Below are 18871 nucleotides of genomic sequence, written 5' to 3' on the forward strand. Positions count from 1 at the left end.
ATTTAGCTTTTAAAAATTGATGTAAACTTGATTTTGATTTAGATTTTCAGCAGTGGAAACTTTTTCCAGCTGCTTGCTGGCTGTTGCATCTCTTCGGCTGCTTTGGTTACATTAGCCCCTGTTGGCCAGCAAACCATGTTTTCCTTCACCCAAATCTCCGGGATTACTCCCTCCTCTTCTCCATTTGGCTCTGTCCAAACTGCCCTGACCCACATCATGAGACCTGTACAAGAACCAGAACAAATCAGTATGCATAGAGAATTGTTATTTTATTGCAGTTGGAACTCAGGCAACTGCAACAACTAACTTTAGGCAACTTAATAATTCTCTGAATGTATTGCATGCAATCTACATAAGGGTAGCATTTTCCCCTATACACTCAGAACAAGCATTGTATACAACCTCCACACACTGACAAAGATAATTTCTGGAAAAGCCCTTAGGAACATTAGTTTTAGTAACATACTTACAATTCAGTTAGTGTGTTCTACATGATGCAGCAAGGGGAACAAAATATACCCTGTGTCAGCTTCACCAGGGTTGGGTGGCAGACAACTTTACGATTCAACTGCTGTTTGCTGATCAGTCGACGTCTAGCTCTGCTGAGGTCTCTAACACGGACGATGTTGAGCAGTTTAGAATCACGAGGATCATTGAAGAAACTCTCTGTGTGGCATTGGTGTAGGACATCACAAACCAAGGTGCCTTCTTCGCTTATTTCCTTCACAAAGACAAAGTCCTTGTTCTGAAGGATGAAACAACAATCTCGTGGCCTTGTGGAGACGCAAGTAAATCTCTCTTTGGTAAAGGGCCTACATTTTGTAGACTGTTCTAGTTCTGCTAGACGTTTGGCAACCTGGGCTATAGGATTGCGAGATTGTCTGACCATTTTCTTCAGAGTCTGCAGGTAGTTTTCAAATTGAAAGCATGAAACATCATTCAGTGAACATCTGAAGTGCTCCACATAATCTGGTAAGTGAGTTAGTGAGTGCACATTGTACACAGTGAAGGTGATTCCACATATATCCTCACACTTCCTCACATAGTACATGAGTAGCTCTCTGACATAGTCCAAGTGTTCCTCACGCTCTGCATCATCAGAATTCAACAGGATTGACACTGCAACCATCAAGGAAAGAAAGTGATTGTATACAGCATGTGAAACCACTCTTCTCAGAACCACCGGTCCAGTATAAAGGAGAAACTGTCTGAGTTCTGTAGCCTTCCACCTGTCCAATTCCAGTAAACTCCTAGGCTGCCGAGCAAACTCACTAGGCAGTTCTCCATTCAATGCCTTCAGTTTATCCGAAATCTCACTCCTTTGCTGAAAAGACAGACTGCATATGTTGGGTCCTCCCTTCATGTAGTGAAGCATTCTCCTAACTACACCCAAACACACCAAGTGCATGTAGTCCAATGCAAATAGTCGAATGCATGGAATTCCAGCTAGGGTGAGTGGGGATTTCTCAATTTGGTGGTCTTTGTAGGCAAGTCTACTGAATTCTGCTTCAGACCTTGCAACAACACCAGGTGCTGTAGCACCGAGAACAACTCGTCCCACATAGGTGCCTCTAACTGTGCAGCGCTCACAAGCGAAGTAGCTATTGTGATTCTTTATACACTTCAGGAATGATCGGGCTGGTGCATCACAAATTAAGGCTTTTACAGTCACTTGAATTGTTTTCTCTCCATGGACTATACCATCTTGCTTAAGTTGCTGCATCTCCTGAAGAAAATCGGACAGGAAATCTTGAACTGGGCTGGGTTTTGCTTGTCCACAATAGAGTGCCACAATGAAGGGTGCAAAAGCATGGAAACTGCACAGGATTGGCCACATCTGCATACTTCATGATTTAAACAGTGGAATGCCATCAATGTTGATGCACATGTCTATGTGGTCTTCATGGAAAGCAGGACTCAGGGCTAAAACTTTCAAAATGCCAGATGCAATACCAAAGTAAGCATACTGTCCACCACACATTTCAACTGCTGCCACTCTTTTGGGGGTCTTCAGCAGTGTTCTGGCATCCTTGGGGAGGCGATGTCCTTGGCGTCTTAGAATGTCTAGCAGTTCATTTAGTGCAGACTGCTTGCATTTGTTGGTAGCTGCCCAAGCTGCAACTTCCTCGCCCAGATCAGGAGCAGTTTCCTCTGCAGAATCCTCAGACAGATTGTCAGCAACCTCAGAGTCAGTGTCAGAAGACAGCACTAATGCATCAGAGTCGTAATAAGAGATGTTGCCATCAGCTGAAGGTGATAGTGAAGAGTCAGTTTCATCCTCACTGAACTGTGCCCCCAGCAACCCATCTGCACAGTGCTATTTGAATCATCAGCTGCAAGAGCCAGCACTTCTGCATGACGTTTCCGCCAGTTTCTGTAGTATGCCATTATTTAAGAGTAGCTGCAAAATATAAGCAAAGTCTAAGTCATACACATGCATCTACATTCAGTGAGGGAAAAAAGTATTTGATCCTCTGCTGATTTTGTACATTTGCCCATTGACAAAGAAATGATCAGTCTATAATTTTAATGGTAGGTGTATTTTAACAGAATAGAGAGTGAGAGACAGAATAACAATAAAAAAATCCAGAAAAAACACATTTCAAAAAAGTTATACATTGATTTGCATGTTAATGAGGGAAATAAGTATTTGACCCCTTCGACTTAGTACTTGGTGGCAAAACCCTTGTTGGCAATCACAGAGGTCAAACGTTTCTTGTAGTTGCCCACCAGGTTTGCACACATCTCAGGAGGGATTTTGTCCCACTCAGACGGGCCTGTACATGTGCTTTCTTGAGCAGGGGGACCTTGCGGGCGCTGCAGGATTTCAGTCCTTCACGGCGTAGTGCGTTACCAATTGTTTTCTTGGTGACTATGGTCCCAGCTGCCTTGAGATCATTAACAAGATCCTCCCGTGTAGTTCTGGGCTGATTCCTCACCATTCTCATGATCATTGAAACTCCACGAGGTGAGATCTTGCATGGAGCCCCAGACTGAGGGAGACTGACAGTTATTTTGTGTTTCTTCCATTTGCGAATAATCGCACCAACTGTTGTCACCTTCTCACCAAGCTGCTTGGCGATGGTCTTGTAGCTCATTCCAGCCTTGTGTAGGTCTACAATCTTGTCCCTGACATCCTTGGACAGCTCTTTGGTCTTGGCCATGGAGAGTTTGGAATCTGATCGATTGATTGCTTCTGTGGACAGATGTCTTTTATACAGGTAACGAGCTGAGATTATCTCAGCTCGTTACCTGTATAAAAGACACCTGGGAGCCAGAAATCTTGCTGATTGATAGGGGATCAAATACTTATTTCACTCATTAACATGCAAATCAATTTATAACTTTTTTGAAATGCGTTTTTCTGGATATTTTTGCTGTTATTCTGTCTCTCACTGTTAAAATACACCTACCATTAAAATTATAGACTGATCATTTCTTTGTCAGTGGCAAACGTACAAAATCAGCAGGGGGTCAAATACTTTTTTCCCCTCACTGCATGAAGAATCCCCTTTTAATTGCTCTCAGAAAAATCAGACTGTAGAGTAGATTGAATCAAACAGAGTCTTTATTCAAGCTGCTTGGAGAAAAGTAATACACACAGACAGACAATCATAGAGCTTACATGATGTTATATACATACTGCGATATCCTGGACAGGGTGAGTTTGAACCAATAAGGGGGAGACAACTCCCTATCCTCACTATCTTCCTGATTAAGCTTAAACACAATGTTTTCTATTTTATGCCCAAATATGAAGACATATGTAGCCATTTCGTTATTTATATTCCACACGTATCTAGATAGGCAAAGGGGGGTTGTGTGCCACACGTATCTAGATAGGCAAAGGGGGGTTGTGTGCCCACTTCCCCATCTTCTTGTGGTTTTACTAGAACATACGTTCTGTACTAAATTTGTATTGTGTGTCTGCAGAGGGATGCATCTGATACAGACCGGTAGAAGCTGGTCTCATTATGTGCTCTTTGGTAACCTCATGTACGGGTGAGGTATTTGGGGCCTCTTCACTGCACATCCACAAAGATGTTATGGGAGAATGACAAGCATGTCAACACATTTACCCACCTGATAAAAAGTGTCAGGAGAGCTGGACACATTTCACGTTAATGTGAAAGTTTTTTTTTTTCCTGCATTAGAGTTAAAGCAATTACTTTTTTCCGCAGAGATTGTACATAATTATTGGCTATATATAAACTATACATATTTTGATAGACATATAGAGAGAGGTCAAGAGAGAGAGGTTATATAGCTTAGTGAGGCTATATAACTTGTGCAATGGAACCCTTGCAACATCTGCCGACAGAAAAGCGAATCACAGCCTTGAAAAGCAGGCGGAAAAATGGCCGAGTGCACAGCTGGCAAAAATTAAACAGAAACATGAGCACAATAGCCTTAAACTAGCTTTCCCCGGTGTGATTAAGAAATTTGTAAATACTGGTTGACGAAATACATATCTAGGAATATATTTTTCCCTCACAATCTGAACTGAATGTGCTGCTCCTCTCTCTGCCCCTCACTGCACAGACTGCAGACAAAAAAGCGGGAAAGCTAAGCTAACCTAGCCTAGGGGAAAGCAAGACCTCACGCTCATGGGGCTGTACTGGCAACTTTTAGAAAATATCTAGGGTTTGTCCAAAAAGTCGCATTGGCACTTATTTGAAAATAAATAAGATTACTAAATCTAGTGACAAAGTCAACATTGAATGCATTTTTCAAAGTCAGCACTAACGTTGCCGCATTAGTTGGTTTAATTTTAGCGCCACCAGTTAGTCTCTCTTACTCTGACACAAATCTGTTCTAGTTAGTCGGCATATATAGAAGAAATTCATGAAATACACACAGTTGAAAACACGTTAATGTCACGTGTGCCTCGGGGGCTCGGGAACAGAGGACCCAGGTGCAGTGCTGGATAGCGGGATCGTCGGGAAGGCGTGGGTCGGGTACCGGCAGATCGGGGCAAGAAAGGCAAGGCAGAGTCGTGGTCGAGGTCACAGGCGAGGGTCGTGGGATCAGGCAAACAGAGCAAACAAGGGCTGGGCGAAGACGTGGTCGAGGTCACGGGTGATGGTCGGAGGAGACGGGGCTCGGAGGAGACAGGGCTCGGAGGAGACAGGGCAGGTAGACAGAACATATAGCTAAGGAGTTGACTAGGGAACAGATACCAAAAGGCTGAAAAACTGTAACATCAAGAAGCATGTTGCCACTACAGTGTCAGGTTTGCAGAAAGATTGCCTTTCTGGATTAACTCATTTGGATGAAGATTTCCTTTGTGAACATTGTCAGTATGTTGAAGTCCTAGAGATCAAAGTCTGTGACTTTGAAGCTCAGCTAATCAGTGCTGCATTAGTGACATGGAAGAATTGGCAATCAGCCCATGAGAGAGATGGTGTGCATGCCAAAACCTAGGACAGTTGAGCCCTTAGAGCAGGGAAGTGTAGAGAACTGCTGGGTTCAAGTGGGTCATAACCGCAGAAAAGGACAAGCACACCTCTTAGGAGAGACAACCCAAGAGCTAGAAATGCCCAACAGGTTCCAACTGCTGGACACTGAGTTGGACAGTGACAGCTCAGAGGGTGATGGGAGGGTAGTTGAGCACCAGAGCACCAGAGCACCATGGTGCCCACTCCCCCCCAGAACAAGGATGTAGTTATGGTAGGAGACTCGATTCTTAGAGGCGTAGATTACACAGTGTGTTCTAGTGATAAGGAGACCCGCATTTGTATCTTGCCTGCCTGGTGCTCAGGTTGCAGATGTCCCTAAACTAGTAGATGGGCTTACTGGTCAAAGCCGGTGGGGATCTAGATGAAGTAACGCTTGAGAAAGATCTAGGAGTCTATGTGAACTCCTCACTTTCTCCATCCAAACAATGTGGGGAAGCAATAAGAAAGGGAAACAGAATGTTAGAGTATATTGTCAAAAGTGTAGAACTTAGAACAAGGGAAGTAATGTTAAGACTGTACAATGCACTGGTTAGACCTCATCTGGAATACTGTGTGCAGTTCTGGGCACCACACTTCAAGAAAGATATCGCTGCTCTAGAGGCAGTTCAGAGGAGAGCAATCAGTCTTATTCCAGGTTTGAAGGGAATGTCCTACTCAGAGAGACTGAGGGAACTGAACCTTTTCACCCTGGAACAGAGGAGACTATATGAGACTTAAGAAAAGTGTGGTAACATGTAAAAAGCACATCCCAAAGAAAACAGAATCAAAATGTATTTTCTAAATGTTGCAATTTAGAAGGCAGAAATAGGATTCTGTGGATTTTCTCCCTATTTTCCTAAAGGATCTGAAATAAATTACAAATCTAGCCATAGAACATGCAGTAATGCTCAAGAGACATTCCATATATTTTCTCTCCAATGCATTCTTTAAACAGAAAATCTTTCAAATGTCCCTGTTACATTAGGAAATGTATAGATTTATAATTTTAATACCTGTATTTATAAATGTGGAGTATAAACCAAAATTGAGGTAAAATTATAAATATTAGTGTCCCATTACATTCTTTTTTAACCAATTTTATCTTAGTGTATACTTACATAACTATAATTGCGAATAATGTCCCAGACTCTGAATGGACAGGGTTTTAATAAACAAATTCAACTTAAAAAAAAACTCACTTCTTTAGCTTGTTTGTAAATGATCACAGTCTGATATTTCATTTTATATTATAGTGTGGTTTCGGTTTTAAAAAGTGCGTAACTTCGGCGTAAAAACTCAGTAAAGCCTGTGCAGTTATTTGCTGAAATACTCGATTTCTGAGCAAAGTTTAAAATAGATACTATGAAAAACCGTATTCCAAAAATGATTAACGATATGCTTCAATTTAGTTCCCCTAATTCAATTGTTCGTGATGTGTACAAAGTCTTAACAACCTACAACCCCACATATCCAAGTCTGGAATATACCTTCCTCATTCAAAAAAAAAACAGCTGATGTCATAAAGGGCTTTGTAAACCGACACCACCATCTGAGGCAAAACGTTAAATTTGACAAAATATATTCTGTAGTATATCTGACTGGCCTTTAAGTACATACCAGACTTAATGATCGAATTCACATTCATGTTTACTTGCTCCGAAGAATATGACTTGTCTTGCGACTATTGTTATGTTTTATTTCACATGAAAGTGAAGCCGAGTGTAACGTAAAGCGCTGGATTGGATTAAGGGAGAAATAAATGGGAAAGCCCAGTCGGTAGTGAGGGACACAACGTGACCAGACAACAAGGAACCTCCGGGATAACCGTCAGTCCTAAAGTATGTGCAATAGGGTGGTTTTAAGGGGGAACTGAGGCGGACGACTCAGAATCAAATCGGCTCGCTGATATAACTTATGGAAAATAAAACTGAAAACATTATCGAAATGCGCTACTACGTATATGTTAAAATATGTAATTGGAACTGTATTTAAATAACGCCACTAAACTAAATTGATACATTGTTGCATTGCGCGTGTTGCACACCCCTTTCTTCCGACATTCTGCAGTTGAGAGGCGGTTACGGGACCCCCGTTGACGTCAGTGGGCCTGCCTGTTTCCTGCAATAGAAAGTGAGACAGAAGGTAAAGAGAAAAACAGATCTTTCCCTATTTACCGTAAAGGTTTGCCATATAGAAACAAAGCCCAGAGATTCATTAAGCTCGCGCTCGTAAGTATTCATGTTTTAGGTTAATAATGGCTGTTTTTGTAATGTGTTATTGCAATATTGTGTGCATTTGGGTGTCAGTGATGTGCAAGGGGCTCTACCAAGGCTCAAGTCAGATGCAGATGTACGTCGTTTTTAAGTATATTTATATTTTAGTATTGGCGCGGTAACATTAGATGTTCGTTTTCATATTTCTTAAATCGGCGAGGGCAGAGGCGTTTTCAGTCTACCGCACACGTACCTAAACGTTGCATTGTTTTGGTTAAGACTTATGCATTATTTATTTTTCCCAGCCACTATTCTGCATGTAAACGCAGTGTTTTATGTATATATTTGCTTTCATGTGTTACAGCGCGGCGAATCTTTTGATTTTGGATGTTTATGCTTATATGGTCCTTACCTTAAGTTTAAGTCCGAAATCAACAAGGTAACTGGCGCTAATTGATTGAAGTTGTATTACATTTGCTGAATTGGGAAGTGCCTTTTCAGAGTCTTGTTGCAGAGGGGTTTTCCCCGGCTCCTCCCCTTAACCGCTTTTCATGTGATCCTACTGGAAAAAAAAAAGCGCTATTCCGACACTGACCTGTTTTTTTTATTATTCATGTGAGAAGGCATACGCGTGTTAAATCCCTTGAGCATGCACCACACTGAAAACTGGTTTTCAAAATTAATTCAAGTGGATAACCATTGTACCAGCTAATACTAGTCTGATACATTACAGCTTCTTCTGATACAGAAGGAGACCGCAAGCCGGGCGAAGATGAACCCGGTTCTTGCACCATTCCATTGTTTCGTGATTTACAATACCCGTTCTTGGTTGCAGATCAATCAGTACCGTGGCTCTATTTCATTCTGTTGTATAATAATAAAAATTATAATAATAATAATAATCACCACCTAATACAAACCTACTGGAAAACAAATTCCTAGTGAAATTGTTTATTTGGTTGAAGTAAGTTTAATTAACATATAACAAAATTGTGTATTCTCTCTCTCCCTCTCAATTGTATACATTAATGGAAATTCTGTCACTCGGGGTCGGGCTCGGGCTCATTAAGCATCTGTTTGGAAGGGTTGCAAGTAAGTTGGCACATATCAGTATAGGGATTTTCATAGTAATTTGCCATGACTTCCTTCTAAAGGAGGGAAACAGTGTGTATGGGGACAGAATTATAAGTTCGTGCTTAAAATCCATTGCATTAAAAAATAATGTGTTAATACTATAGGACTGTAATTCAGGTATATATGTGATTTGCAGCTTGCAGCTTTATAGAGACTGGAACATTGTGTTTACCTGTAATTCTGATTTAATTACTTTAAAATATCGATGCCTTTAATATATATAACTGTCCCACTGAACTGTAAAATGAACCACTTATAGAGCGAACACGTGTGACGTCACGAATACCTGTCGCCGCCATCTTGGTAGACAAGCCAGCGATTCATAGGTCAATGGTCTTAGGTCAATGGTCTTAGAGTGCTGTGCACTTATGAATATGTGTGATTCTGTTGTGCCTTTAAGTTAACTTAAAAATGTAATCAATACATGTCCTAGACATTTATATGTGTGAATATGGAAGTAAAATTTGAGACGTGTTAAAATTCTTATTTATTTATGTGAAAAATCTCGATTTGATAAAGTATTTATTAAACTAATTTCTAAGTCTGCTAATAATAATAATTTGAATAATTATCAGTATTGCTTACATTTTGTGAAGCATCAGTGTAAATCAGCCTGCACATGATCCTGATCAACTTGCCAAATACCCCTTGAAATGATCCAAATTCCAATCAAAGAAGGTTCATATAAATAAATACAATATGTATAGCCAAAATATGGTTAACAAATGTGTTTATTCAGTAATAAAAACTTTATCATATTGAACATGACTCTGATCATATTGACCAGTGTAAATCCAAACTAGCCTGCAAAACTTTGCTACAAGTCATAATCATCCAAATTCAGGGCAAATTGCAGACAAGATAAAATAAAAATCAACACTGTTATTTACATAATAAAAAAGACAGCAACAGTAACAGTATGACATGATAGGGAATCTAATTTTCACAACTGGTATTCTTTAAGCAATCTTTCATTAAAATAACAAATTAAAATTTGATTCTAAATAAACTTCTAACTAAACCTAATATAACATTATGATTGTTTAATATAATGATTCAGTTCAATAAAAAAATCATGATTATTTTACTTTTTTGCTTAGCATTGGTCACAGATTTAGAAGCTCTTTTTATTTTGAAGTACTCTACCTTTCTACAGTCAGGGCAGAACTTGTCTACCAAAATGGCAGTGGCCTGAAAGTAGGTCACGTAATAGGTACACTCTGTTGTCTTTATTTAGTCAAGGTGAATGTCTAGCTACTAGTAGAAGACATACAACTTGAAGGACTAAGACACTCCATGACTAGCCTCTCCTACATACTCTTGTCCTGACTCAACATAACCCTTATTCAGTCTCATGAGCAATAGAATTGACTTTTTTTTGTTTAATTGTTTTCTTATTAAAGTTTCGAATTCAACACCACGAGTGTTCAATTTAACACTTTTTGAAGTGAATATATGGGAACCACCACAAAAGTGTTAAATCAACACTTTTAAGAATGTTGACATTCTAACACTCTCAGGGTTAATTTTTAACACTTTGAGTGTTCAACATAAACACCATATCAGTGCTAATAGCACTGTGCTCAGTGTTGAAACAGCATTTTCCCAACACTAGGTAGAGTCAAAAATGTACTTTTTTAAATCAACACTCCGTTTAAGCAGTTCTTTATATATACATACATACATACATATAAATCTAAAAATGTATTGTAATTTCATTGGTTTTATACTTAACTTTTAAGTAAATGAGTTAATACCCAGACCCAGTAAGACAAGCAAACTGGTTATGCATATACAGGTTATGCTCAAAAGCACCACCACAAGCAGAGAAATAGACAAAACTAAAACAAATGTGGAAGTTGTTGACTCAAAGACACAACTTCAGATTTAGGGTAGAAAAACACGAATATAAATATATTTGGCGGGTAAAGACACATTTACAATAATTAATATTTACACAATAATTAAGTGCTTGTATACAAAAATAACACAATAAAACATCAATTATTCTGGAAACTACCACAATGCATTGTGGGAAAGTGATTTGGTTTTACACCAGTACAGTGTTAATTCAACACTCTTTATTTTTACACCCAGTATTAACACTGACTCTCAAGATGGTTTAACTCTCAGAGTGTTAATTTCACCCAATGAATGTTGAAACAACACTGATTTTTAACACAGTAATTTTAACACTATAGATTTTGCTGTGCACCATTCAAAGACGTATGCTTTGGATTTTGTTGAAAACAACAGACCAGGATACAAATATTTTCATTTTGAATAGTCAGGTGTTATTCTTATTTATTTTATTTAGATGAGTTGATGTTTCTGGTTGGCAAGGATACAGGAGGCATCCTTCTTCCTTGTCTGGCTGACATACAGAACCATAACGATCAATAATGTACCTGTGACGGGAAGAAAAATGCCACGAACAAAACAGAATAATCCGAAAAACCTGAAAGGTAAGTTAATGTTATACATACACCCTTTTATTTTAGTTTATTTCCCATAGGCCTCCAGCTACACGATTTAAGTATGCAGCATACCTAGTGAGTTGGGGAGGGGGGGCTACAAACATAACTACACACTTTGTTAGTATCATAATTGTTTCCTTCCAATTAGTAATACAGATCATGACTAACCAATTTGCCCCTTTCCCCATGGGAATGGTTCCCATTGTGCCATTTGTATAGGCTACACGTAGGCCTACCTGATTGCATGTCTCAACACTTTTCACTATACTATTCTTTGAATAGGTTGATCGACTTTATAAATACTCTGTGCATCAATAAGGTTGCAGTTTTTGTTTATGACATGGAAAACCTATTGAAATATTGCTTTGGGGGTACTTGTCGACACAGTATAAATTTAGTTTAAAACTGTGCTGCCCAAGGAGGAGATGCTTGAAATATGAGAGGACTGACCGGACTGTGCCAGCCTTTTTTGTAATTTGATTTCTGAATTATTGGTTACAGTATCAATTTATATTCCTGACATTACCTAATTTCTTGAATAATAAGGATAACATGTTATTATAAAGTAGTATATTGGTGCTTTACTGTTGTTATTTATTTTAGTTTAATTAGAACATCTCCAAAACTTGCAAGACAGATTCTGTAACCACAGTAAGGCACATATGATATGATAGTTGTCCTTTTAATGTTTTGTTTGAAATTGATTGAAGTATAACTTCGTTTTATTTGTACAATACAAATGACCATCAGTCTATTACAGAATTCACGTGTAAAACTTGAATTCAGTAGTTTGTTTGCTGCAATACCCACAGTGTTTTAATATGTAGCATTCAGAATTACACACTTATTACCGATATCTAGTAGTTCAGAAAATGTATCGGAACATGCAAAAAAAAAAAAAAAAAACATTTTGGCACACATTATTTATTTTCTGTGCTCTTTCATATTTGTTAATGGGAATCTCAAGTGTAAAATATCATTTAAATGGTAATGATGAGCTAAAACATGCAAGTCTGTGATAGTCAAGTGCAGTAGTGTTGAATGTGTTTGAAGGTTTGATTAATGTTTGATTTGCAAAGAAATGGGGAAGCTGCAGATGCAGAGCCACAGTGTGGGTCAGCTGAGTGAGAAAAGAGTGTGTTTTAGCTGTAAAGTTTAAAGTCTGTTTGGAATTTTCCATGACGCACTTGTAGATGAGGAGGAAGTAGGGAGTCTCCTCTCTTGTGACATTGGAGGTTTTGTTTACATTCTGCTGCTGTCAAGCTGTACTATAGTTCCCCATTTCACTTTTGTTACAAAACCTAAAGCTAGACACACTTTTGCTAGTTAAAATAAGCAGATGCACAGTATCTCTTGCGAAACTGTTTCAGTTGTGCAGTACAGTAATACAATTGACATACAATAGGAAAATGATTCAAATTATGAATGTTTATTTAGATTTTAAGGCAGACCTGTATATTCCAGGGAGTTTCTAAATGTAGAGCCTCTGTATAGTATTTAGTACTGGAAGTTCTTAGGAGAGACTGTGCTAAATCTGAAACATTGTTGTCTTTATCTCCAGCCCACCTTGGGACTGTAAACCACAAGCTGTGGACCCATAACATAATGCACTAATTTGGAGTATTTAGGGAATACAAATACTATATTAAGACTATAGTCCCTGTACAATATAGGTAGGTACTTTGGTATTAATACTATAATACATGTCCTCATTTGTATTGTGTTTGAATGTATTGGATGTATGAATATGAATTAAGTGAACACTAAACTATTGAAACAGTAAGCTATTCTACCTATTGATCATAATTTAAAATTTGATGTTATTTACAAACTGCTATTTTTTTTATTTTTTTTAATATCAATGATAACAATGTACAGCTTCTTGCAATATACTATGGTTTCCTAATATTGTCCTAATATACTATATGTGAGAGTGCTTAGAAAAAAAGGCCCATAGTTTAGAGTATAAGGGTGAAAACACAAATACAATGTCAATTAAGGACAAGCAGGCAATTCAGATTTTTGAAAACTGTGGAATTCAGTATAATTTGTAATTCTGTCTTGAAAATTGAAAAGGTGAATAACAATTCAAGTCAATATCTCACCAGTGGCAACAACATACAACAAGGTAGGGGTTTGCATTCTTGGAAGGGAACACTATATAACAAACATATTCCAAACCTGTATTATGTCTTGTTAGATGTAAATTATGTATGCTTAATATAAAAACAAAAGGAAATGCTGAGCTCAGAAAACTTAAGCTGATTATGTATTATAGAAATTAATGTAAAATGAGATGGCCTCCTCTCGTTTATAAACTTTCTTATGTTCTTATGAGATATATAGTATAAATAAAAATAAATAAATACAGTACTATGCAAACGTTTTAGGCAGCTGTGAAGACAATGCTGTAAAAGATGAATGCTTTCAAAAATAGACAATTATTAAAATATTTATAAATTAACTAAATGCAAAGTGAGTGAACAGAAGACAAATCTACATCAAATCAATATTTGGTGTGACCACCCTTTACCTTTGCCAGCATCAAGTCTTCTAGGTACACTTGCACACAGTTTTTGAAGGAACTCAGCAGGTAGGTTGGCCCAAACATCTTGGAGAACTAACCACAGTTCTCTGTGGATTTAGGCAGCCTCAGTTGCTTCTCTCTCTTCATGTAATCCCAGACAGACTCGGTGATGTTAAGATCAGGGCTCTGTGGGGGCCATACCATCACTTCCAAGACTCCTTGTTCTTCTTTATGCTGAATATAGTTCTTAATGACTGATGCTATATGTTTGGGGTCGTTGTAATGCTGCAGAATAAATCTGGGGCCAATCAGATGCCTCCCTGATGCTATTGCATCTTCTCAGCATTGAGGAGACCATTAATTCTGACCAAACTTCATTTGCAGAAATGCAGCCCCAATCTTCCAGTCCAGTATCAGTCCAGAGCACCTGCTCCTATTTTTCTGCTACAGTTCCTGTGTTTTCGTGCATAGTAGAGTCGCTTGGCCTTGTTGCCATGTCGGAAGTATGGCTTTTTGGCCGCAAGTCTCCCATGAAGGCCACTTCTGACCAGACTTCTCCGGACAGTAGATGGGTGTACCAGGGTCCCACTATTTTCTGCCAATTCTGAGCTGATGGCACTGCTGGACATCTTCCGATTGCGAAGGGAGGTAAGCATGATGTGTCTCATTTGCTGCAGTAAATTTCCTTGGCCAATCACTGTGTCTATGGTCCTCAACGTTGTCCGTTTCTTTGTGCTTCTTCAAAAGAGCTTGGACAGCACATCTGGGCCTGGGAGAGACCTTGCTGATGCACTATAACTACCTTGTGTCTTGTTGCTATGCTCAGTCTTGCCATGGTGTATGACTTTTGACAGTAAACTGTCTTCCGCAACCTTACCTTGTTAGCTGAATTTGGCTGTTCCTCACCCAGTTTTATTCCTCCTACACAGCTGTTTCTGTTTCAATTAATTGTTTCAACCTACATATTGAATTGATGATCATTAGCACCTGTTTGGTATAACAGTTTAATCATACACCTGACTATATGCCTATAAAATCCCTGACTTTGTGCAAGTGTACCTAGAAGAATTGATGCTGTTTTGAAGGCAAAAGGTGGTCACCGCAAATATGGATTTGATGTAGATTTTTCTTCTGTTCACTCACTTTGCATTTAGTTAATTGGTAAATGTAATCTATTAGCATGTTTATTTTTGAAAGCATTCTTACTTTACAACATTTTTTCACACCTGCCTAAACCTTTTGCATAGTACTGTAAGTGGATGGATTATGACCTGGTTGATGTATAGGAAACGGAGGGTGTCGAGAAGAGGAGTTGCTTCTAACTGGAGTGAAGTTGTTAGTGGAGTGCCACATGGATCAGTATTAGGGCCTTTGGTTTTTCTTATCTATATTAATGATCTGGACTCTGAGATAGTTAGCAATCTTGTCAAATTTGCAGATGATACAAAAATAGGTGGCTCAGCAGATACAATCTCAGCAACTCAGGCTATTCAAAGGTTCTATAATTACACTATGGGAGGAATAGAACTTGAAGAAGTAATGCATGAGAAAGACCTAGGAGTGTATGTGGACTCCTCATTTTCCCCATCCAAACAATGTGGGGAAGCAATAAAAAGGCAAACAAAATGCTAGGGTATATTGTCAAAAGTGTAGAATTTAAAATAAAGGAAGTAATGTGAAGACTGTACAATACACTACCTCTACCTCCTATCTGGAATACTGTGTACAGTTCTGGAATGAAAAGAATTAAATCACTGCTCTAGGTTCCATGAAGGGAATGCCACACTCAGAGAGACTGAGGGAACTGAACCTTTTCACACTGGAACGGAGAAGTCTATGTTGAGACATGATTCAAGTCTTCATAATCATGAAAGGCATTGACCACATCATAGCAGAGGAGCTTTTCCAGATCTGCAGGGACACACGGACCCGTGGACATAAATTAAAATTGGGCTTTTTAGGCATTCAAGACAGAAAGCTGGAGACACTTCTTCACACAGAGAGTTGTTACAATCTGGAAGAGTCCTCAGCGATGTGGTTGAAGCTGACAATTTGGGAACATTCAAAAATAGACTGGATGTGACCATTGGATCACTTAGTTATTAATGGACACCAAACAAACACGATGGGTTGAATGACCTTCTCTCGTTTGTAAACTTTCTGATGTTTCTTAGTCATAATTTTGTGAGGTTGATATGAATACCGTTAAATATCTTTAATTTTATGCTATTTCTCTTCTCTTTTCATTTGATTATTTTTACAGTGTGCAGATGAGTGTCCTTCAAAAGAACAAGCAATCAATATATTTGATTCCCCATATTGTATGAATATAATTTATATGGTTAACATTTGGTGTGATGTATTCTTACTATCGGCAATTGGAAATTACAGGAGGTGCATTCTGTAGCCTATTACATTGAAGTAGCACAAGATTTTCACCACTATTCCATGGAAAACATTGCAAGCTCGTCCTCTTAAACTGAAATATAATTTAATTTGTTACATTGTTGAATCTTGTATGCAAGGGTGGCGCCAGCCTCTTCCCAGTGGGGGTGCTGAGGTGGGCTTGACATTATATTGAGGGGCTGTTCTTTACACCTTGTTGGCATACATTTTTTTTTTTTTAACAATACACATGTTGTGTGTTTATCTTCAAAAAGAGAATGAAAACATACAGAAAGATTACTGTTTTAAACTGTGTTGCAAATATTTGATGCAACACAACATCTAAATGAATATTACTAATACAATAAAATATTTTTTGTATAATTTACTGTATTTTTTAAAATATACTGCTCAAAACAATGAAGAGACTTAAATCTTAAATCACACATCGGATCTTGATGAACGAAATATATTAAATATCAGAATCTTTACTGTACATTGTGTAATTTGTTGAGAACAAAATGACGTAACTCACACTGAAAATCAAAGTAAACAATTGAAATCACAGGCTGTTCCAACTTGCGTGAATTTCATCACGGCAACTCGTAATGTGACTCAGTAGTGTGTATGGCCCCCACGTGCCTGTTTGCACTCCCGACAACGTCTGGGCATGCTCCTGATGAGACGGCGGATGGTGTCCTGGGGATCTCCTCCCAGACCTGGATCAGAGCTCCTGGACAGTCTGTGGTGCTACTTGGCAGTGTCAGATGCACTGATACATAACGTCCCAAAGGTTCTCAATTGGATTCAGGTCTGGGGAACATGAGGGCCAGTCAATGGCATCAATGCCTTCGTCATACAGGAACTACCTACACACTCTGGTCACATGAGGCAGGGCATTGTCCTGCACCAGGAGGAACCCAGGGCCCACTGCACCAGCGTAAGGTCTGACGATGGGTCTGAGGAACTGAGGATTTCATCCCGGTACCTAACAGCAGTCAGGGTACCGTTTGCTAGTATGTGGAGGTCTGTGCGACCCTCCAAGGATATGCCTCTCCAGACCATCACTGACCCACCGCCAAACCGGTCATACTGGATGATGTTGGAGGGAGCATAACGTTCACCTCGGCATCTCCAGACTCTTTCACGTCTGTCACATGTGCTCAGTGTGAACCTGCTCTCATCTGTGAAGAGAACAGGGCACCAATGGCGGGCCTGCCAATTGTGGTGTTTTCGGGCGAATGCCAATTGAGCTGCACGGTGCTGGGCTTTGAGCACAGGTCCCACTGGAGGACATCGGGCCACCCTTATGGAGTCTGTTTCTGACAGTTTGGTCAGAAACATGCACACCAGTAGCCCGCTGGAGGTCATTTTGTAGGTCTCTGGCAGTGCTCCTCCTGTTCCTCCTTGCACAAAGGAGCAGATACCGGTCCTGCTGCTGGGTTGATGCCCTTCTACGGCCCTGTCCAGCTCTCCTTATCTAATGGCCCGTCTCTTGTTATCTCCTCCATGCTCTTGAGACCATACTGGGAGACACAGCAAACCTTCTTGCGACGGCACGTATGGATGTGCCATCCTGGAGGAGCTGGACTACCTGTGCAACCTGAATGGGCTGCAGGTACTGCCTCATGCTACCAATAGTGACAAGGACACTAGCAAAATGCAAAACTAGAGAACAATCAGTCAGGAAGGATAAGGAGAGAGCAATTGTCTGTGACCACCACCTGCAAAACCATTCCCTTTTTGGGGGTTGTCTTGCTGTTGCCTCTCCAGTGCACCTGTTCATTTGCACCAAAACAGGTGACACTGATTCACAATCGCTTAGGCTTCCTAACTGGACAGATTGATATCCCTGAAGTTTAATTGACTTGGTTTTATACTGTGATTTCGTGTTCCCTTAATTTTTTTGAGCACTGTATTTGCACACACAAATAAACTAAATGCATACTAAAGCCAAATAAACAACACACTAAAACTAAAAATCTTTTTTGCCCTAGCCAATCGAGCCCGTATACAATAAATACAATAAATCCCCATCAACATACATACAATCTGTCAGTCAATACTGTAAATAATAAAATTCAAAGTTTGACATTTGTGCTGGGGTTGCTAAGACAACATCTGAGGTAGCTATAGCCCCAGCAAGCCCCCCCAGTGCTGCCACTGCTTGTGTGGCATTTTGTTTTTCTGTTTAATTCTCTAAATATTTTTTCTACAATATTTAACAAGTTTAAACAGTTTGTTCTTAAGTGTGAGTCGCTTTGGAAAAATGCTGCAAAATTAATAATTTTACTATTAAAATAAAGAAAAAACTAAAAAACTGATGTAGTGTAGTGATGTAGTGTAGTGTTGTAGTGTATTTTGCTCAGGATGGGGAATCTTTCCAGAGGCCTCAAATCATCAGATTAGGTATCGATGGTGTAAAATAAATTCTGTAACTTTACATCATAAATTAAAACTTATATATATTGCTATATAATTGAAGATGAGCTCAGTGCCAACATATGTCAGTCCATTTGGTGGGACCTAATAAGATTTACAATTACTTAGGTTTAATTGTTTTTAATTTTATTGTTTTCCATAGGTATTGTGATAGGTAGCTGTGTAGACTGAAATGTTTAACATTTTAGCATAAAAGGAGCTCAGCATGTAGTTTCATGTTTGTAACCAAACCTGTATTTCCTCATAAGTACTTAC

Source organism: Amia ocellicauda, chromosome 10 (assembly GCF_036373705.1).
Source record: "Amia ocellicauda isolate fAmiCal2 chromosome 10, fAmiCal2.hap1, whole genome shotgun sequence".
Taxonomy (NCBI): domain Eukaryota; kingdom Metazoa; phylum Chordata; class Actinopteri; order Amiiformes; family Amiidae; genus Amia; species Amia ocellicauda.